This window comes from Chrysochloris asiatica, unplaced genomic scaffold (assembly GCF_000296735.1).
Source record: "Chrysochloris asiatica unplaced genomic scaffold, ChrAsi1.0 scaffold00008, whole genome shotgun sequence".
Classification (NCBI taxonomy): Eukaryota; Metazoa; Chordata; class Mammalia; order Afrosoricida; family Chrysochloridae; genus Chrysochloris; species Chrysochloris asiatica.
The window spans coordinates 16,468,531-16,485,077 of NW_006408526.1; the positions used below are offsets into that span (position 1 = coordinate 16,468,531).

General features: G+C 40.0%; 1 protein-coding gene across 1 annotated transcript in view; it reads left to right on the forward strand.

Moving 5' to 3' along the window:
• Positions 1-16,547, forward strand: part of ELMOD1 (ELMO/CED-12 domain containing 1) — an 81,514-nt gene that overhangs the window by 17,043 nt on the left and 47,924 nt on the right. Inside the window, exon 2 of the mRNA XM_006833795.1 lies at positions 12,781-12,786. The gene's annotated coding sequence lies outside the window, so the exon portion shown is untranslated. The remainder of the gene's footprint in view (positions 1-12,780; positions 12,787-16,547) is intronic.

Consider the following 16,547-nt stretch of genomic DNA (forward strand, 5'->3'; position numbering starts at 1 on the left):
TCATGAGGAATCTGTACCTGGACCAAGAGGCAGTTGTTCGAACAGAACATAAAAACACTGAATGGCTTAAAATTAAGAAAGGTGTGCGACAAGGTTGTATTCTTTTACCATACTTATTCAACCTATATGCTGAGCAACTAATCCTTGAAATAGTAATAGTTGGCAGCATATTTTTCTTTCTTAATGATGTGTGAAATAGTGGTACATTTTACTATTAATTGTTGCTGGATGCTAGGTGCCATCCAGAGTCCTAGTGTGGCGCTGTGGGTTAATGCTCCAGACTGAAAAACCATTTTAACTGCAAGGTCAGTGGTTCAAGCTTACCAGCTGCTCCTCGGAAACCCTATACAGGGTCGCTATGGGTCAGAATCAACTTGATGGCACTTAACAACAACAACAACAACAGGTGCCATCCAGATGGCTCCAAGTCATAGGGACCCTGTACACAACAGAATGAAACACTGCTTGGTCATGTGCCATCCTCACAATTGTTACATATGAGCCCACTGATGCTGCCACTGTATCAGTCCATCTTTTGGGGTAGAGGGCGGGGGGAGGGGGTGCAGTTCTTCTTCTTTGTCACTGACATTCCCCTTTACCGAGTATGATACCCTTCTCTGGGACTAGTCTCTTCTGACAACATGTCCAAAGTATGAGAAACAAAGTATTGCCATTCTGGCTTCTAAGGAACATTCTGGCTGTACTTCTTCCAATACAGATTTGTTTGTTTTCTGGCAGTCCATGGTACTTTTAATATTCTTCTCCAGCATCATAATTCAAATGCATCAATTTTTCTCCAGTCTTGCTTATTCACTGTCCAACTTTCACATGCCTATGAGGTGATTGAAAATACCATGGCTTGCAGCAGATTTGCCTAATGCAATGTGTCTGCTGTATCCATGACTGTTGATTATGAATTTAAGCGTAATGAAGTCTTTGACAACTTCAATAATTTTAAAATTTATTATGGTATTATTTATTGATCTAGTTGTGAGGATTTTTTATTTCTTTACATTGAGGTTGCAATCTAAACTGAAACCTGAATTATTTAATCTTCATCAGTAAGTATTTTAAGTTATCTTCGCCTCCAGCAGCAAGATTGTATCATCTGCATATTGCAGGTGGTTAATGGGTCTTCTTCCAATCCTGATGCCACTTTATTCTTCATATAATTGAGCGTCTTGGGTTATTTGCTCAGCATACAGATGGACTAAGTTTGATGAAAGGATACAACCTTGGCATGCACCTTTCCTGATTTTGAGACATTTAGTATCCCTTTGTTCTGTTCTAACAATTGTCTCTGGGTCTACATACAGGTTCCTCTTGAGCACAATTAAGTATTCCTGAATACGCATTTACTATCCATATTTTGTCATGCTCCACAGAGTTGAAAACCTTTGCATAGTTACTAAAACACAAGTAAACATTTTTCTGGAGACCATCAATTGCTCATATGGCAAGTTCAGGCTGAAGCTAAAGAACATGGAAACAATTCCACACAAATCAAAATACCTTGAGCATATCCGATCTGAATTTAGAGATCATCTCAAGAGCAGATATGATGCAATAGACACTAATGACCAATAAACCACAAGAGTTGGGGGATGACTTCAAGAACATCAAACAGGAAGAATGTAAATTTCTTTGTTCCTTTCATGTCATTGTAATCAACTCTACTTTGAAGGGGGAGTGTGGTGGCTTTAGAGGATAAGCATTGGTCTATGAACCACAAGGTTGGCAGCTCAAGCCCACCAGCCATTCTGCAGGTGAAAGATGATGCTTTCTGCTCCCGGTAAGATTTATAGCCTTGGAAACCCTATGCAGGGTTGCTATTAGTTGAAACGGAATCCACTTCACATAACAACAACCACTTTGAGGAGGCAGCTCTTTCTCAGTCAGATTTTGAATATTTTTCAACCTGCAGACATCATCTTCAGGCACTAAGTCTGATCATATTCTGCTGCTATTGATAATGTTTTCATCCTCCTTATATTCATAAGGTGTTCAGTGACTAAACGTTCAGAAATAGTCCACCTCGCCTTCTCCTAGTCTTTCTTACTCTGGAAGTTCAGATGATACCTGTCTACCGTGGGTGACCCTGCTGGTATTTGAAATACTTGTGGCATAATTTCTAGCATCACAGCAACACACAAGCACCACAGTGTGACAAACTGACAGACAAGTGTTTACCATTGGTGATGAAATACCATTTAATAAGAATAAAACACTGATGAAATACTATTAAAAAGAATAAAATTGTGTTCTTTCAGCCATGCATAGTCATAGCTCCAAAGGGTAAAAGCAAATTTCTTTGTTCTTTTACAGTACCTAACCTAATGTCCTGTGGATGCTTTTACCTCATTTTCTGTAGTCAGGGTCATCAGGGACAGCAGATGTTTTAGTACCTCTTTTGCCTCCAATCACCCTAGAAATTCCACAGTTTGCTGAAACTTTCCTGTCAAATGGTTCTAGATAGATAACTTCACTATGTGAAGATAAAAATTTTGTTACAAGTGTCAGTTAAATTGATTAAATTATATCCATTTCAAGGAACCCTGGTGGCATAATGGTTAAGTGCTTGGCTGCTAACTGAAAGGTTGATGGTTTGAACCCACCAGCAGCTCCTCCAGAGACAGATATGGCAGTCTGCTCCTGTAAAAATTATGACCTGTTGTTGTTGTTGTCAGGTGCCATTGAGTCGGAACTGACTCATAGCAATCCCATGCACAGCAGAACGAAACAATGTCCGATCCTGGGCCAACCTCACTAATTATGAATAGGAAACCCTAAAGGGTAGTTCTACTCTGTCCTGTTTGGTCTCTAGGTTGTTGTTGTTGTTGTGTTCTTTCTTTCTCCTGCCATTTCATCTTTCCTTCCCATTTCTTTCCCTTCTTTCCCCTCCTCTTTCCTCTCTTTCTAAATGGCAAGTCTTACTGCATTATGTATTTTGAAGATTATGTGTCTCTCTCATCTGACTAGGTGTCTCTTACACAGAACCAATGCTTCTATGACTTGGTGAAATAGAAAGCATAATGCAAATTTATCCATCAACTGAATTTGCTAATCCAGACCTATTCACCTGTCTATTTGAATTTGATACTTGATCCATTTAATTTAAGGAGCCCAGCCTCCCCACAAACCATTTGTGACCTTTCCTCTTATTCCCACAGAGGCAGCTTCCCATTGGGAGGTCAGGCTTATTTGGGGGAATTTTTGCTTCTTTCTTGAAAATCATTCACAGACATGCATGCATGCAAAACGTACTAGAGAACGAATGGAAGCTATGAGCTGAATTAGTCAAATTTTAAAGAATATTTCCCTTCTCCATTATGTGTTCTCCATATATACATAGAGATTTGGTGGGGATATGGTTGTAAAAGAGAAGCTTTTATCTGTATGTTAGATTACCAAATCTGTAACTGATTGAAGGATGCCGCAATTGTTATGTCATTAGAGCTTTGTTGTTGCTGCTAAGTGCCATAGAGTCAGTTCTGACTCATGGCAACCCTGTTTAGGGTTCCCAAGGAGCAGCTGGTGAGTTTGAACCACCAACTTTGTGGTTCAAACCAACCTTGTGGTCCAGTGCTTCTCCTACAGTGCAACACCATTAGAGTTTAGAAGGGCACAAGTATATATTATTAGACCATTCAAGAGAAAATCTGGAGAAGGATATCTTGTTTTGTAAGGTGAAGGGTTAGAGAAAAACAGGAAGACCCCCAACGAGATAGATTGGCCAAGTGGCAGCATTGATGGACTCAAGCGTGGCAACAGTAGTGAGGTTGGCCCAGGACCAGGCAGTGTTTCGTTCTGCTGTGCCTAAGGTCGCTATGGGTCGGTACTGACTCGATGGCACCTAACAACAACAAGCATGAAAACAACAAGACGCAGCAATTAGAGAAATCTACAAGAGAATGAAGCATATGTTTTCCAGTGAATGCAAGAGAATTCATTCAAGTTAGTATATATATTTCCTTGGCAACTTTGGAATATTTTACCAGTCACTAGACGTAAACATTCACAGCCTTGGAAACCCTGTACAGGGTCGCTATGAGTCAGAACCAACTCCACGGCATGTAACCACCACCACCACCAGACATAGTTACTACCATTCCCCTCAGTCTGTGGTACTGTGTTGGCTTGTGTGTTGTTGTGATGCTCGAAGCTAAGCTACCTGTATTTAAAGTACCAGCAGGTCCACCCATGGTTGACAGGTTTCAGCAGAGCTTCCAGACAAAGACAGACAGGAAGAAGGAGAGGCAGATCACTTGTGAATGGTTAGTTACTGAAAACCTCTCATGGAGAGCAGTGAAACATTGTCTGATACAGTGCCAGAAGATGAGCCCCTCAGGTTTGGAAGGCAGTCAAAATACAACTGGGAAAAGTTGCCTTCTCAGAATGGCATTGACCATAAGGACATGGATGGAGCAAAGCTTTCAGGAGCTTCATTTGCTTATGGGGCACAACTCAAAATGAGTTGCATTCATTAGTAATCAGAACATAGATATACAAAGTGTGACTCTAGGAAAATTAGAAATTGTTAAAAATGAAATGGAACACATAAAGATCAATACATTAGTGAGTTAAAATGGACAGATATTGGCCGTTTTGAATTGGACAATCATGGATTTCAATGCCGTGCCAGGAACAACAAAATGAAGAGGAATGGCATTGCATTCATTATCATAAAGAACATCTCAAGATCTATCTTGAAGTACAATGCAGTCTGTGATGGGATAATGCCCACATGCTTACAAGGAAGACCAGTTAATACAACTATTATCCAAATTTATCTACAAACCACTAAAGCCAGTGATGATGAAATCGAAGAATTCTACCAACTTCTTCCATCTGAAATTTATCAAACATGTAATTAAGCTGCATCAGTAATTACTGGTGATTGCTATGTGAACATTAGAAATAAAGAAGGATGTGTAGTGGGAAAATACAGCCTTGGTGATAGAAATGGTGCTGGCAACTGCATGATAGAATTTTTGCAAGACCAATGACTTACTCATTGCAATTACTGTTTTTCATCAATATAAATGATGACTTAACTGTCTATAGACCAAAAGGTATTCGTTCGAACGGAACAAGAAGACACTGGTTTAAATTCAGGAAAGGTGTGTGCCTGGATTGTATTCTTTCACCATACTTAATCAATCTGTATACTGAGCAGGAAATCCAAGATGCTTGGCTATATGAAGAAGAACTTGGCACTTATTAACAATCTGCAATATGCAGGTGATACAGCCTTGCTTACTGGAAGCAAAGAGGCTTAAAATACTTATGAAAATCAAAGACCACAGTCTTAAGTATGAAGTGCACCTCAATGTAAAGAAAACAGAAATCTTCACCATTAGATAAATAAATAACATCATGATAAATGGAGAAAAGATTGAAGTTGTTAAAGATTTCATCTTGCTTGGCTCCACCATGAACACTCCTCTAAGCAACAGTTAGAAATGAAACAACATATTGCATTAGGCAAATCTGCTGCACAAGTCCTCTTTAAAGAGCTCAAGAGCAAAGATGTCAGTTTGAAGACTAAGATGTGCCTGACCCAAGCCATGGTATTTTCAGTAGCCTCCTATGCATGTGAAAGTTGGAAAGTGAATAAGGAATAAGAATAATTGATGCATTTGAGTCATGGTGTTGGAGAAGAATATTGAAAGTACCATAGACTGCCAGAACAAATCTGTGTTGGAGGAAGTAGAGCCAAAATGCTCATTAGAAGACAGCATGGAGAGACTTCGTCTCATACTTTAGACCTATTATCAGGAGGGACCAGTCCCTGGATATGGACATCATGCTTGTTTAAGTGGAGGGTCAGCAAAACAGACCAAGACCTCCAATGATATGACTTCGCACCATGGCTCAAGGGTGACTATGATTGTGAGGTTGACAAAGGACCAGGAAGTGTTTATTTCATTGTGTATAAGGCCACTATGAGTTGGAGCCAACTTGATGGCACCTAACAACATTCATGTGGACCTCACCAGATGGAAGACACAAGAATCAAATTGACTGCATAATGTGGTAAGAGATGATGGAGAAGCTCAATATTGTTAGCCAAAACAAGGCCAGGAGCTGACCAAGTAACAGACCAATTGCTCACATGCAAATTTAGGCTGAATGAAATTGACGAAAGTTAAAACAAGTCAACAGGAATCAAAATATGACTTTAAGTATATTCCACTTGAAATTAGACACCGTCTCAAGATAGATCTAATGCACTAAACACAAACTACTGAAGACCAGAAGAGTTGTAGGATGACATTGTTACCGGGTTGGGCTATGTTGTTGTTGTTGTTATGTGCCAGAGTCGGTTCCAACTCATAGCGATCCTGTACAGTGTTTCCGAGGCTGTAAATCTTTACAGGGGCAGAAAGCCTCATCTTTCTCCCACGGAACAGCTGGTACTTTCGAACTGCTGACCCTGAGGTTTGCAGCCCGATTTTTAACCACTACACTACCAGCGCTCCTTGGGTTGGGCTACAGAAGACTGGAAAGTCGTGAAATGTAGTATAAAAATATAGTCTAATAGAGTATTAAAAAAGTCAAGAAATGTAGCATTATAGAAATACCTGCAGGGGAGGTGTGCCAAAGGCATCGTCATCTCACCATGTTTACACCCTGATATGTATTTATAGGGAGAGAATCTTTTCTTCAAAAAGGAGGTAGGTTTTCATATTTGCATAATTCCACTCTGGTGTGTCACTTCCATCTCTGCTGCACACACATCTAGTGCCCATGATGGAGTCTAAAATTTCAAGATGGATTCCATTGCGGAGACGTCTGGGATACTTGACTTAACTGGTTTTCTGATTCCAGATCTTTGCACATTTTGTTTTAATATTTGGCTTTATCTTCTCAAGCTGATCTTTGAAAATTTTCTGTTCAGCTCTTATACTCCCTCATTTCTTCCATTTGCTTTAGCATCTCTATTCTGGAGAGCAAGTTTCAGTGTCTCTTCTGACATCCATTTTGACCCTTTCCTTCTTGTCTTCTTAATGACTTTTTGATTTCTTCATGTATGATGTTTTTGATGTCATCCCACAACTCTTCTGGTCTTTGGTCTTTAGTGTTTAATGTATCAAATCTGTTTTTCAGATGATCTCTAAATTCAGGTGGGATATATTCAAGTTTATATTTTGGCTCTCTTGGACTTGTTTTCATTTTCTTCATCTTCAGTTTGAATTTGCATATGAGTAATTGATGGTGTGTTCCACAGTCTGCCCCTGGCCTTGTTTTCTTCGTTGATGATATGGAGCTTTTCTATCGTCTCTTTCTGAAGATGTAGTCAATTTGATTTCTATGTATTCCATCTGGTGAGGTCCATGTGTATAGTCTTTCTCTTATGCTGTCTAAAGAAGGTATTTGAAATGAACAAATCATTGGTTTTACAGAATTCTATCATGCATTCTCCAGCATAATTTCTATCACCAAAGCCATTTTTTCCAACTGCTGATCCTTCCTCTTTGCTCCCAACCTTTGAATCCCTATCACCAGTAATGATCAATATTTCCTGATTGCATGTTTGATCAATTTCAGATTGAAGAAGTAGGTAGAATTCTTCTATTTCATCCTGGCTTTAGTGGTTGGTGCATAAATTTGAATAATAGTGGTATTAACTGGGCTTCCCTGTAGGCACATGTGATATTATCCTATCACAGATAGCATTGTACCTCATGACTGATCTGGATATGTTCTTTTTGACAATGAATGCAACACCAGTCCTCTTCAATTTGTCATTTTTTTGGCCTAGTAAACCATGTGGTCATCAGATTCAAAATGGCCAACACCAGTCCATTTCAGCTCACAAATGCTTAAGATATAGATGTTTATGCATTCCATTTCATTTTTGACAACTTCCAATTTTCCCAGATTCATACTTTGTACATTCTATGTTCCGATTTTCAATGGATGTTTACAGCTATTTATCTTCATTTTGAGTTGTGCACCATCTGCAAATGAAGGTCCCATAGCCTTTTCTCCCACAGACTTTACTCCATTCACATCATCACGGTCAACTTCACTTTGAGGAGGCAGCTCTTCCCCAGTCACATTTTGAGTGCCTTCCAACCTGAGGGGCTCATTTTCAGGCACTATATCTGACAGTGTTTCTCTGCTATTCAGAAGGTTTTCAGTAACGAAATATTCGGAAGTAGTTAGTCACTCCTTCTTCCTAGTGTGTCTTCACCTAGAAGATCATCTGAAACCTGTCCACCATGGGTGACCCTGCTGGTATTTAAAATACCGGTGGCATAACTTTCAGAATCACAGCAACTCATAAGCCACCACAGTACGATAAATATACAGATGAGTGGTGGTAGAATCATTTGGGAGAATGAAATCACCACTTAAGTAGCAGTGTAGACCCAGGAATTCAAATTTACTTTGTAGGTGTTATTTTTATTTTCAGTTATTTCTGAGTTGCATTGCCAAGAATTCGTAGCTCCTTAGAAATGTGGCCCCAATAAAGAATAACAAAAACTCTTTTTTTCTTTTTAAATTCCTTTTGTCTCTATTGTATAATTATCTTCCATTACATTTTCTTGTTTAGGAACTTCCAGATCTCTGGTACATTTGCTTTGGTAAAGGATAGAAGTTACTTTCCAGAGGCACAGTAACCATTACTATTGGAAAGTTCCCTCAGTGGTACTGTTAAATTTGGGGTGCAGGAGTACATGCAACCTTGATTACCCCAGTCTTTGCAGTTTAGTTTGCACATTCTTTTCATTCTTTTCAGTTTTATCTCAGTAGTTCCCAGAAATAGCGTGGAAGCCTCAGGAGCCAGGCTGGTGGTGGTGGTTATGTGCCGTGGAGTCTGTTCGGATTCGTAGTGACCTTGTACAGGAGTTCCGAGGCTGTAAATCTTTAGGGGAGTAGATAGCCTCATGTTTCTCCCATGGAACAGCTGGTAGTCTCAAACTGCTGACCTTGCGGTTCGCAGCCCGATTCGTAACCACTACGCTGCCAGAGCTCCAGGTTGAGAGGATTTAAATCCCAGCTCTGCTAGGTACTAGCTGTGTGACTTTGGAAGGTTCCTTAAGCTCTTTGTGACTCCATTTTCTTAGCCCTATCAAGGAGCTCTGGTTATATTTTCTTGTTTAGGAACCCTATAGGTCGTAATCCCCTCGACGACATTTAACAACAACATAGTGGAGATAATAATTATTACTCATTTCAAAGGACTTCTAAAAGTAATTGGGAAAATTTCCTGATGGCAATATTAAACCTCAATTAAAATATCTTTTAAGATTAACTGAGGAACCGTGGTGGCACAGATAAATGTTCTACTTCTAACCAAAGTTCAGTGTTTCAAACCTGTCAGCTGATCTTCAGGGGAAAAATGTAGCAATCTGCTTGTGTGAAGAGTTACAGCCCTTGGAACCCTATAGAGCAGGTCTGCTCTGACTTGTAGGGGCTCTGTGAGTGTGAGATGATGAACGATTAAGCGAGTTGGCATAAATAAAACCCGCAGGATATAATACCTTTCATGTGGGACCTAAAGAAGAAACTCCATTTTTTACTTTGGCCAAAGCACCTCTCCCTGCCTCAGGAATGTGCCTGGTCAGGTAGTACCAGATGGAGATGACCCCCTCCCTCTACAAGCTGTAAAGAAGAGATAAACATTCCTGACAACGCCAAGGATAGATAATGTATGTCTTCCTTACTCTAATCAAGCTGCCCAAGCTACGGATAATGGCCAATCGGATTTTATTACCCTTGTTGTTGTTGTTGTTAAGTGCCGTTGAGTCGGTTCCGACCCATAGCGACCCTGTACAGGGTTTCCGAGGCTGTAAATCTTTACGGGAGCAGAACACCTCATCTTTCTCCCACGGAACCGCTGGTAGTTTCGAACTGCTGACCTTGTGGTTCGCAGCCCAATTCGTAACCACTACGCTACCATATTACCCTATACCTTACTAAATGTAAACCAATCCTAGAGAAGTTAAGTAGAAGACCCCCGAACCTGTTTGTAATCTCTATAAAAACCCCACTAACTAGGAGTTCGGGGCCTTTTTCCCGAGTCCGCTGTGTCGGATACGGAGAAGGTCTGGGCTGGAGCTTGAATAAACAACCCTTATGTATTTGCATTGGCGACGGCTCCTTGGTGGTCTTTGGGGACCCTGAAATCTGGGCATTACATCCACATAGTAAGTGCTTTGTAAATTTTAGCTATTACTATTAGTTTCACAAGACTCTTCACTGAAACTTTAATTTTTAAATTAAATTTTATTGTTAAATGTGTTCACTACAATATACTTTTTTAAAAACCAGATATTCTCAAAATAGGCAAATTATAAGAGTTTTGTTGTTGTTGTTGTTAAGTGCTGTTAAGTCGGTTCTGTCCCATAGCGACCCTTTATAGGGTTTCCAAGGAGTAGCTGGTGAGCTTGAACTGCTGACCTTGCAGTTCAAACCAGTTTTACAGTTGAGTGCTTATCGTACAGTACCACACCAGGACTCCTATAAGAATTTAACAATATTCGATTTCTTCTTATCTTTTATTTCTATATAAATCAGTGCCAGTTGCCACCAAGTTGGTTCGCATCAGTGGAGACCCCATGTGTTTCAGAGTAAAATGGTGCTGCATAGGATTTTCAGGGTCAGCGACTTTTTGGAAGCACGTTACCAGGCCTTTCTTCCAAGGTACTTCAGAGTAGGTTAGAACCATCAGTTTTTCAGTTAGTAACTGGGGATTTAGTCATTTGCACCACACAGGAACTCCTTTATTTATGAATGTTATTGTTGTTAAATGCCATGTAGTCAGTTCTGACTCATAGCAACCCTTTATGAGATTTCCAAGGAGCAGATGGTGGGTTTGAACTACCGACCTTGTGGTTAGCAGTCTAGTGTTTATCCTACAGTACCACACCATTTTAGTTGTTACAGGGGACACAGTCAGAATGTGAAGGGCTACATATTCTGTAGGAATGAAGATTTTAAAGGAAGGAATTCTGTTCCCTCTAGTTCCGTTTCTAATTAATTCCCTGCCATGTTCAATATAGAGTTTGACTCTCCGAGGCTGGGTTACCCTGTGGTACTTTACAAAGAGCCTCAGGGGGTTGCTCCTTCCAAGCAGGCAGGGCAAGTTCCTTGATAACAAGGTAAAAGGACAAGTTCTCAGAAGCAGTAGACCACTCACTGCTGCTGGTTTCCTCCCAGCTGGGAATAAAGGCACTAGAGGCAGATAACCCTACAGTGTAGCACCAGAATGTCAATTGATCTCTGGGGGTGTTTGATCTGTAGGCATAGTCCTTTGATCCTTCTTTTTGGATGAGTCCAGGGCAGTGTTCCTATACACATATTAAGAAATTGCTGCATAGAAACGGAAAAAGTTAGGAAAGCCAGAATTATAGTTACATTCTGTTTTGGTTTTAAAACATTTATATATGTTTTCTTTCACTTGGGAGATGTTTAATTTCTTTCATTATTACTTGTTACTGAATAATGCTTTTAAAGAAGTATACTTTCCTAAAAGGATGTCAGGTTCACTTCAACCAATATGTATCTAGTGTGCCAGGCATTGTACTAAACCCTGGGCTTCCTGGTACCTTAGAGGATCGTAGAGTTTAGAGAGGAAAGAAGCAGAAAATCCATCATTTCACAACAATACAAGAGATGTAAAATAGGGCAGGTAATTCTGATGTCCATCTCCAGCTAGAAAGTCCCCACAAAGAGGAATCCTAGGGAAGGGACTGCACACGGAGTTGCTTTCATAGTCTCCTTGTATTCTGTAAGACAGGTGACATCAGAGCTAATGTGTGACTAGAAAAGGGTGAATCCCCTGTTAGTTTGTGTATGGTGGTGGCTTGTCTGTTACTGTGATGCTGGCAGCTATGCCACCATTATTTCAAATACTATGGTGGATAGATTTTAGTTAAGCTTCCAGGCTAAGACAGACCCAGAAGAACGACCCCGGCATCTACTTCCAAAATTAAACAAAAAAACTGCCATTCCAACTGTGAGTCGATTCCAACTCACAGCGACTCTACAGGACCAAGTAGAGCTGCTCCGTAGTTTCTGAGGCTGTAAATCTTTACAGAAACAGACTGCGCCATCTTTCTCCCAAGGAGCAGCTGGTGGGTTTGAATCATCAACCTTTCAGTTCGCAGCCTAATGCACCACCAGAGGTCCATGATTACCCAAGGTAGACCTTGTGGATCCAAAAATTAACCAATATAAACCTTATAAATCACATGTAATCAGGAGAATCAGTCCCTAGAGGAAGACATCATACTTTTTAAAGAGCAGACCAAGAAGCAGGTAGGAGACCCTTAGTGAGATGGTTTGGCACAGTAGACTCAGCAATGGATTGAAACATAATGGTGATTGTGAAGACGGCGTAGGACCAGGCCACATTTTATCCTGCTGTATGTAAAGTCATAGCTATCCTATAGGACACAGTAGAACTGCCCTTTTGGAGCCCTGGTATGGCACTGTAGGGTCTGCACTGGATGGCTAACCACAAATTTGACTGTTCAAATCCACCAGCTGCCCCTTGGAAACCCTATACAGGGTCACTATGAATTGGAACTAGCTCAATGGTATTTAAAAACAACAGCAACATTGCTGCAGCCACTGTGTCAATCCATTTTAAGGTTCTTTGTCTTTTTTGGTTATCCTCTAATTTACCAAGCATGATGTTCTCAGGGACTGGTCCCTCCTGACAAAATGTTCAAAGTATATAAGATGAGATCTCACCACTCTTGTTTCTAAGGAGCATTTCTGGCTGTACTTCTCCCAAGACAAATTTGTTTGTTTTTCTGGCAGTTTACAGTGTTTTCAGTATTTTTGGTAACATCATAATTTAAATTCATTAATTTTTCTTTGTTTTTTCTTATTCATGGTTCAGTTTTGGCATTCATATAAGAGGCTTAAAAATACCATAGCATGGGCAGACCTTAGTTTTCAGTGGCATCTTTGTTTTTAAGCTCTTTGTTGATTGGCCTACAAAATAAACAATAAAACATGTGAATAATATGCTCCTTAGAACAACCAACTATATGAGACCAAAAAGAAACATTTGCCCAAAAACAAAGATGAAAAGACAGGGAGAGGCAGGGAAACCTAAAGGGATTGCAGCTAATGTCAGAGAACAATATGTGTGTGAATTATTGAATAGGAACTAATATGCTATGTAAACTTTCACCTAAAGGACAACAAAATGATGAAAAAGAAAGAAAAGAAATGTTCTGTTGGTTATTAAGAAAAAAAAAAAAGGGGGGGGGAGGCAGGTCTAGAAAGAAGGAGTAGATTGACCTAACAACACTCATGAAAAAACAACTCGAAGGACATTTCTCATGATTTGTGACTATTCACAATGATTTGTTACATATCCCTGCCTTTTACACAGATTGTCTATTTAATGTAAATGGGACATTAACAAGTGTGCCTCCTTCCAAACAAGGCTAGGTTTAAAATTAAGCAAGCAGTCATTCTTTCTGATTTTCTGTAGCAAAAATTTAGAGACTTTTTTTCATGAATACCCAGCAAGCCGTAAGTGAAACATTAGCTGCAAAGCTTTTCTTCTATCATCCCAAACCATTTTTGGTGTTTCCTCTTTGGGGGCAGATAATTAGAACTAACTGTTACTATTATTTTTATTTCCTGTTTGGAGGGCAGGTAATTAGAACCAATTGATATTTTCCTTCCCTTCCCTTTTCCTATTTAATCAGTAAGTCCAATTGATTCTGCCTTCTAAATATTATTCATCTCTATTCAATATTATTTTAGTTTAGGTTACATCACCGTGTCAGAATTTAACAGCTTCTTAAATTATTCTTCACTTGACAAAATGATCTTTTACTTTAGAGGAGAATGCAGTAAAAACAACCAAAATAATAATACTGATAACAAGTTGTTCTTCTTCGTTACCGTTGAGTCAATTCAGACTCCGTGTGTTGTTGTTGTATGCAGCACTCATTTACTGCATATTAAACAAACAAAAAATCCTGTTACTGACTAGTAGGTTATGACTCATTGCAACCCTATAGGGCAGAGCAGAATTACCTCTGAGGATTTCCAAAGCTGTATATAATCTTCATGAAAACAGACTGCAACATTTTTCACTGAGTAGCTGGTGGATTCGAACCTCTGACCTTTTGGTTAGCAGTGGAACTCTTAACTACTGCACCACTCGGGGCCTTCTAACTCATATTACACGTTGTTCTCGGAACAACCTTACAAGATAGGTGTAAGTACTTTCCTCTTTTCACAAGGAGAAACTGACCTCTGGAGAGGTTGGCCGCGTGGCTAATGGTGAGCCCAGACATGAATTCTGTCTCTAAAACTTGTGTTCTTCTCTACCATGCACACTCCCTGCCATACGCCTCCAATTTTCCTTCACAGACTTCCTCCTGATATTAAAATATTACATCATAGAATAGTTGTTGTTCTGTGCCATCAAGTTGGTTCCAGCTAATAGCGGATCTAGTTTCTGAGGTTTTCCAAGGAGTGGCTGGTGGGTTTGAACTGTTGACCTGTGGTTAGTAGTTCACTGTTCTAATGTCTAATGCCATACCAGAAGATGATATGTATTAATAAATTACTGCTAAATTAATGCAATATTAACATCTTAAATATGAAGGCTCCTTTGCAGTATTAAAATAATGTTGCATTACCCAGCATAATTCTGGTCTCACACGCATGCAAGAAGCTTTTTTAAATGAATAGTTCAGGAATCTCTATGTAAAAGGCAGGAAAAAGAAATACTGTATTAGAGACTCCTGTGGACCCAGGTGGAGACCTGGTTGGCCAGCAGTGTGGCAAGACCTGGGGACTCTTAGGCCCAGAGTCAGTGACATAGCCACAAAGGAGTAGAGTGGAGAGTAAAGCGTCCAGCTGATAAGACAGGGCATATACATAAGAACACCCACACTTGCAGATAATACCCACTTGACTTGGCTTCAATGACTGAATGATCAGACCTCAACTAGAAGAAGAAAGAAGAGGAAAAAAAGAGTAATCTGATACAATTTGATGAACTTGACCTACACCTATGGATGCAGTAGCTCAAAAGAGGGAGAGGGAACAAATCTTTACAGCGAGGATCATTCCCACACCCTCCATACACAGAGTAGACAGGGTTGGACAACTTGGACATTGGCTACCCAAAATGTGGGGCTACAGAGGCAAGAAGTGAGTGGCTTACAAGCTTTCAAGAAGGAGCCTAGACCCAGAAGGCTCAGAGGAAGGTAGAGTCTCCACTGAGTGGTATCCAATCTATCTGGGCGGGGTTGATGAAAAGAGATGCAGATAGGGTTTCAGAGTTTCTAAATTTTCGCAGGAGAAGAAAGCCTCCTCTTTGTCCTGCGGAGCAGCTGGCAGGCTTCAATTGTGGACCTTGTGGTTCACAGTCCTTTGCTTATTTTATGGAGCCACCGTGCTCCCTGAGAGCATAGTAGGCATTAACATATTAATAAACTTTTATTTTAGGGTAGTTTTAGACTTGTAGAAAAGTTGCCACACTGTTATTACACATCTTATACAAAAAGGATACATTTGTCATAATTAATGACCAATGTTAGGAACTCTGGTAGCGTAGTAGTTACGAATCGGGCTGTGAACCTTAAGGTCAGCAATTCGAAACTACCAGCTGCTCCGCGGGAGAAAGATGAGCCTTTCTATTCCCGTAAAGATTTACACCCTCGGAAACCCTGTACAGGGTCGCTATGGGTCGGAACCGACTCGACGGCACTTAACAACAACAACAATGACCAATGTTTGTATATTATTAATAACTAAAGCACTTTCAGATAAGCACTGTACTGCTAACCACAAGGTCATCAGTTCAAACCCACCAGCTGCTCTGCAGATTCCCTAGTTGAAACTAACTTGGCGGCACTTAACAACAACGTATTTTGTTCATATTTTCTTAGTTTTTACCTAATGTGCTTTTTCTATTGTAGGATCCCATTGTGGATGCTACATCATATTCAGTCATCATAGCTCTTTAGTCTCCTCAGTCTCGTGTTTGTCATGACCTTGACAGTTTTGAGAAGTACTGCTCAGGTATTTTGTAGAATGTTCTTCAGTTTATATGTCTTGATGTATTTCTAATAATGAGATTGGAGTTATGAATTTTGGGTCAAATGACCACAGAGAAGAAGTGCCAATGTCATCACATCATATCAAAAAGTAGATGATATCAACATGACATCACTTCACCTTGGTCACCTGGTAGAAGTAGTTTGTCAGATTTCTCTACAGTTAAGTTACTCCTTTCTCCCTTTCCATATTGCACTTTTTTCAAGAAAGTCATACCCTGTATGCATGTACAGGCTGGAAAGTTATGTTCTACCTCCTTGAGAGCCATTGAGTTGGTTTCGACTCATGGTGACCCACTGTGACCCAGTAGAACTGCCTTAAATGGTTTTCTTGACTCTGATCTTGAGGGGATTGAAACATCATGTATGTCTTTTGTTTTTCAGAGCTGTTAGGTGAGTTCAAACCACCAGTTGTTTGGTTACCACCAAACACTTAACTAGGGCTGTGCCACTAGGGCTTTTATTTTTGTATATGAAATTTATACTCCTCCT